Source organism: Chiloscyllium plagiosum, chromosome 31, assembly GCF_004010195.1.
Source record: "Chiloscyllium plagiosum isolate BGI_BamShark_2017 chromosome 31, ASM401019v2, whole genome shotgun sequence".
Lineage (NCBI taxonomy): Eukaryota > Metazoa > Chordata > Chondrichthyes > Orectolobiformes > Hemiscylliidae > Chiloscyllium > Chiloscyllium plagiosum.
The window spans coordinates 3,816,209-3,822,437 of NC_057740.1; positions in this window are offsets into that span (position 1 = coordinate 3,816,209).

The window sequence follows — 6,229 nt, forward strand, 5'->3', positions numbered from 1 at the left end:
GGATGCTGCCTGACCTGCTGTGCTGTTTCAGCAATAAAGTTTCAACCAGTGACTTAATTAAGACACTGTCTGGTGGACAGTGAGAGTCTTTTTCCTCGGATGGTGATGGCTAGCACAAGAGGACGTAGCTTTAAATTGAGGGTGATAGATGTCAGAGGTAGTTTCTTTACTCGGAGAGTAGTAGGGCATGGAACGCACTGCCTGCAACAGTACTGGACTTGCCAAGCAGAGAGTAGGAATAATTGAGTTTTTCAGGCTGTCAGGATTTCGCAAGTGGTATGCCACAGGAGTCTTGATAGGGCCTGAACTCTTTACAATTTGTATACAGGGTAAATGGTTTGCATGAAGGGACCAAAAATACGATACCAAAATTTGTTGATGACACAAAGATAGGTAGGAAAGGAACTTGTGAAGAGAATACAAGGAGACTACAAAGGGATATAGATTAGTTTAAGTGAATTAGAACATAGAACATTACAGTGCAGTACAGGTCCATCGGCCCTCGATGTTACGCTGACCTGTAAAACCCCTACACTATTCCATTCTTGTCCACATGCCTATCCAATGACCATTTAAATGCCCTTAAATTTGGCGAGTCTACTACTGTTGCAGGCAGTGCATTCCACACCCCTTCTACTCTTTGACATCTGTCCCACATCTATCACCCCTCAATTTAAAGATATGTCCTCTTGTGCTAGCCATCACCATCCCAGGAAAAATGCGTCTATTATCTTATATGTCTCAATTAAGTCACCTCTCAACCTTCTTCTCTATAATGAAAACAGCCTCTGTCCCTTAGCCTTTCCTTGTGAGACCTTCCCTCCAAACCAGGCAACATCCTAGTAAATCTCCTCTGCACATCCTTTCTATAATGCGGTGACCAGAACTGTACCAGAGTTTTGTACAGCTGCAGCATAACATCATGGTTCTACCAATAAAAGCTAACACACTGTATACCTTCTTAACAACCCTATCAACCTGGGTGGCAACTTTCAAGGATCTATGTATCTGGACACCAAGATCTCTTTGCTCATCCACACTACCAATAATCTTGCCATTAGACCAGTACTCCGCATTCCCATTACTCCTTCCAAAGTGAATCACCTCACACTTTCCCACATGAAACTCCATTTGCCACCTTTCAGCCCAGCTCTGCAGCTTATCTACATCCCTCTGTAACCTGCAACATCCTTCGTCACTATCCACAACTCTACAAATCTTAGTATCATCCACAAATTTGTGAACCCATCCTTCTAAGCCTTCATCCAGGTCATTTATAAAAACGACAAGCAGCAGTGGACCCAAAACAGATCCTTACAGTACACCACTAGTAACTGATCTCTAGGATGAACATTTCCCATACCTCTGTCTTTCTGCAGTTGGAATTAAGAGTGGAGAGGGATGAGGGACATATTTCTGGTGGAGGTTGGCTGGGAAGGGGCAAGGAGTAGGGCAAGGGGAAAGGTGGAGGGGGTAGGGAGAAAGATCGGGGGGGGGGGAGAGGAGGGATGTGGGAGTTCAGAGGGAAAGGGGAGGAGAGGGAGGGAGGGAGGCCAAGAGCAAGAGGCCAGAACAGGACAAGGAGTGAATTTCAAAGATTCACAACTTTCTTGAGTTAATAAATAAAATCCTCATCTCAATCACTCTCTTTAATCATCTGTGGATGTGGATGTTGCTGGCTGGACCAGCGTTTATTGCCTATCCCTAGTTGTCCTTAAGAAGGTGGTGGTGAGTTGCCTTCTTGGCCCGCTGTAGTCCATCTGTTGTGGGTTGACCCACAATGCCATTAGGGAGGGAATTCCAGGATTTTGACTCAGCGGCAGTGAAGGAATGGTTTGTGGCTTGGAGGGGAGCTTGAAGGCAATGGTGTTTACATGTATCTGCTGCCCTTGTTCTTCTAGATGGAAGTGGTCGTGGGTTTTGAAGGTGCTGTCTGAAGATCTTTGGTGAATTTCTGCAGTGCATCTTGTAGATAGTACACACTGCTGATACTGGGCATTGGCGGTGGATGGAGTGCCAATCAAGTGGACTGCTTTGTCCTGGATGGTGTCTAGATACTTGAATGTTATTGGAGCTGTATCCATCCAGACAAGTGGGGGGTATTCCATTACACTCCTGATTTGTGCCTTGTATTTGATGAACAGGTTTTGGAGAGGCAGGAAGTGCGTTACTTGCCACAGTATTCCTAATCTCTGACCTGCTCTTGTAGTCACTGTGTTTATGTGGTGAGTCCAGTTGAGTTACTGGTCAATGGTAACACCAGGATGTTGATAGTGGGAGATTCAGTGATGGCAATACCTTTGAATGTCAAGTGGCCTTGGTTAGATTGTCTCTTATTGATGATAGTCATAGCCAGGCATTTGTATGGCACGAATGTTACTTGCCACTTGTCAGCCGAAGACTGAATATTGTCCAGATCTTGTTACATTTGAATATGGACTTCTTCAGTATCTCAGGAGTTGGTGAATGGTGCTCAACATTGTGCAATCATTGGCAAGTATGCCCATTTCTGACCTTATGTTGGAAAGAAGGTAATTGATGAAGTAGCTGAAGATGGTTGGGCCAAGGATACTCCTGCAGAGGTGTCCTGGAACTGAGTTAACTGACCTACAACCTCCTCAACCATCTTCCTATGTGCCAAGTATGACTCCAACTGGCAGAGTGTTTGCCCTTGATATCCATTGATTCCAGTTTTGCCAGAGCTCCTTGATGTCACACTGTAGAGTCATAGAGACGTAAAGCACAGAAACAGACCCTTCGCCAACCAGATATCCCAACCTAATTTATTCCCACCTGCAAGCACCTGGCCCATATCTCTCCAAACCCTTCCTATTCATATACCCATCCAAATGTCTTTTAAATGTTGCAATTGTACCACTTCACTACTTCCTCTGGCAGTCCATTCCATACACGTACCACCTCTGTGTGAAAAAGTGATGTCAAGGCCTGTGACTCTCACCTCCCCTCTGGAATTCAGCTGTTTTGTCCATGTTTGAACCAAGACTGTCAGGTGCTGAGGGGCCCTGGCAGAACCCAAACTGGACATCAAGGAGCAGGTGCTGCTTGATACCACTATACCCTGACATCTTCCATACTTCACTGATGAGCGAGAGTGAACTGACGGGGTGATAACTAGATGGGTTGGATTTGTCCTGCTTTTTACATACAGGGCACACCTGGCCAATTTTCCACATTGTCAGGTAGATGCCGGTGTTGTAACTGTTTTGGAACAGCTTGGTTAAGGGAGTGGCAGGTTCTGGAGCACAAGCCTTCAATACTGTTTCTGGAATGTCATCAGGGCCCATAACCTTTGCGGTATACAGTGTTTCCAACCGTTTCTGGATATTACGTGGAGTGAATCAAATTGGCTGGAGATTGGTATCAGTAATGCTGTGCACCATTGGAGGAGGCCGAGATGGTTCATCTATTCAGCACTTCTAGCTGAAGATTGTTGCAACTGCTTCAGCCTTATCTTTTGCACTGATGTTCCATCATTGAGGATGGGGACACGTGAAGCCTCCTCCTGCAGTGAGTTGTTGAATTGTCCACCACCATTCATGATTGGATGTGGCAGTACTGTAGATCTTAAATCTGATCCACTGATTGTGGGATTGCTAGTAATGTCCCAGAAGACTGGAGGATAGCAAATTGTCCACCACCATTCATGATTGGATGTGGCAGTACTGTAGATCTTAAATCTGATCCACTGATTGTGGGATTGCTAGTAATGTCCTGACAAAACTCAAAAAGGTTATCAAAAATGATTTCCCAATCACAAGTTCATGTTGACTATACCAAATTAGATAATTATTATCCAAATCTCTATTTATTACATACTTTACAATAGATTCTAGCATATATCCTATTATTAATGCAAGGCTAATAAGTCTGTAGTTTCCCATTTTCTCTTTCCCTCCAATCTTAAATAGTGAGGTGACATTTTCTAACTTTCAATCAATTTTGTAAGATGACCACCTTGAACTGCTGCAGTCTTTGGATCCCATTTAATATATTTTGAATAATATTGATTCAACATCAGATTTCAGAGGAAAGGGAGACGTTTTGACTAGGATGAGATGATCTAACTGAATCCTGAGAGTTTGGACAACTGAATCAATTTGCATCGGATAGGATTGTCCCAACATGGAACACACTTGTTAAGAAGGGAGAAGCATATTTTCTAGAATGTTATGTTATTAACATGTGCAGAAGGTATTGAAATGTCAAATATTAGCTTCAACATATTAATGGGAGAACAGACAAGACATTATGCTGACATTCCAGGATGAACAAAAACAACATTTTGAAAAAAAAAATGTTTGCAGAAGATCTCGCAGAAAACTCAAACCAGAGAGTAGGATGTCATACTGTGGAGGACATCACAGAAAGAAAAGGAAGCAGATCTAGCTTAGGGAAAGCAGTCCTTTATCAGCAAGAACATGAATCACTTTGCACTTAAAATATTCAGCCAGAAAGAAATAAAGCAACTCTATAAAGATGCCTGCAGGAAAGATGTCAGCTGATAATGCCACACCGTACAAGTTGGCAGCATCAGGTGACCCTTTCCCGCATTCTAATAAAAATCTAGAACAAGCTGTGACCTATCCAAGCTGTTCCAGTATAGTTACAACGCTGGCATTTGCCCAGTAATGTGATATATTGGTTTGTAATTGTTCGAATTACGACTGCAAAGGAAGAGTATCAAATTCCCATGAAGAATGAAGCCCTCAAAAATAAGGTTAAAAATATAAAATGATATTCATCTCAAGATGACTAATGAAGATGAGAGGCCAATGCAATGAAGATCAGTAGTTCCAGATAGTATACTGTGATGAAGTCCTTCAGTTATATCCATTTGTGTTGTGCTAAACAAACAAGCCATCCATGACTGGTACATTTATCAACCATGTAGTTCCAAATGTTGCTCAGCAGAAACATTCAATACTGCCCAGAAATAGTGGAGGGACTTATTGCAAGCTTTTCACTCAGTCTTTCAGGCAGTTTTTTCAAAGAACAGTTCAAAAGATTGCAGACAGAGACTGAAAGTATGACTGAAAAAGATGTTCGGAGTGCTGATCTTATCATTACTTGTGTGTGATTAGAATGCATAGAGAAATCCGAGAGAAATCATAAACTGAGTAACTGGACTGAGGGAAATCATAAGAGAAAGAAAAACAATCTTTATGCAGAAATAACTTTTTTTTTAAGTTATTCATTCACAGAATGAGATTCACTGGCTGGGCCAGCATTTATTGCCCAGCCCTAATTACCCAGAGACCAGTTAAGAGTCAACCAATTTGCTGTGGATCTGAAGTCACGTGTAGGCCAGACCAGGTAAGGATGGTAATTTCCTTCCTTAAAGGACATTAGTACTACACTGATTTTGTGTAATTGGACCCCTAACACAAAATCAACAGTTCAGTATCGCTGTGCTGTTGGATCTCAGGTCAAGTTCGAGGAGTTACTCTGTAGCAAAGTGTTGCAGTCAGAGTTTAGGAAGAGTCGTGGAAGTTGTGATGGTTCACAAGCAGCAGAGTGGTATAGATAGGTCAATCCAGGCCAGAGTGGGATTTGAAAAGCTCATTGGCATTGCTTTATACACTGAGCTAGATTAAGGGGCCTAACAGGGAAGGCAGATGAACTCAAGGCAAGGTTAGGAACATGAGAGTGGGATATCATAGCAAATACAGAAACATGGCTCAGGGATGGACAAGACTGGCAGCTTAATGTTCCAGGATACAAATGCTACAGGAAACACAGGAAGGGAGGCAAGAGAGGAGTGGTGGGGGTGGCGTTTTTGATAAGGGATAACACTATAGCTGTACTGAGGGAGGATATTCCCGGAAATACATCCAAGGAAGTTATTTGGGTGGAACTGAGAAATAAGAAAGGCACGATCACCTTCTTGGGATTGTATTATAGACCCCCCAATAGTCAGAGGAAAATTGAGAAACAAACTTGTAAGGAGATCTCAGTTATATATAAGAATAATAGGGTGGTTATGGTAGGGGATTTAAGCTTTCCAATTATAGCCTGGGACTGCCATAGTGTTAAGTGTGGAATTTGTTAAGTGGATGTACCTACTAGAGAAAGTGCAAAACTTGATCTAGTCTTGGGAAATAAGGCAGGGTAGGTGACTGAGGTGTCAGTGAGGGAGCACTTGGGGGCCAGTGACCATAATTCTATTAGATTTAAATAGTGATGGAAAAGGATAGATGAGATCTAAAAG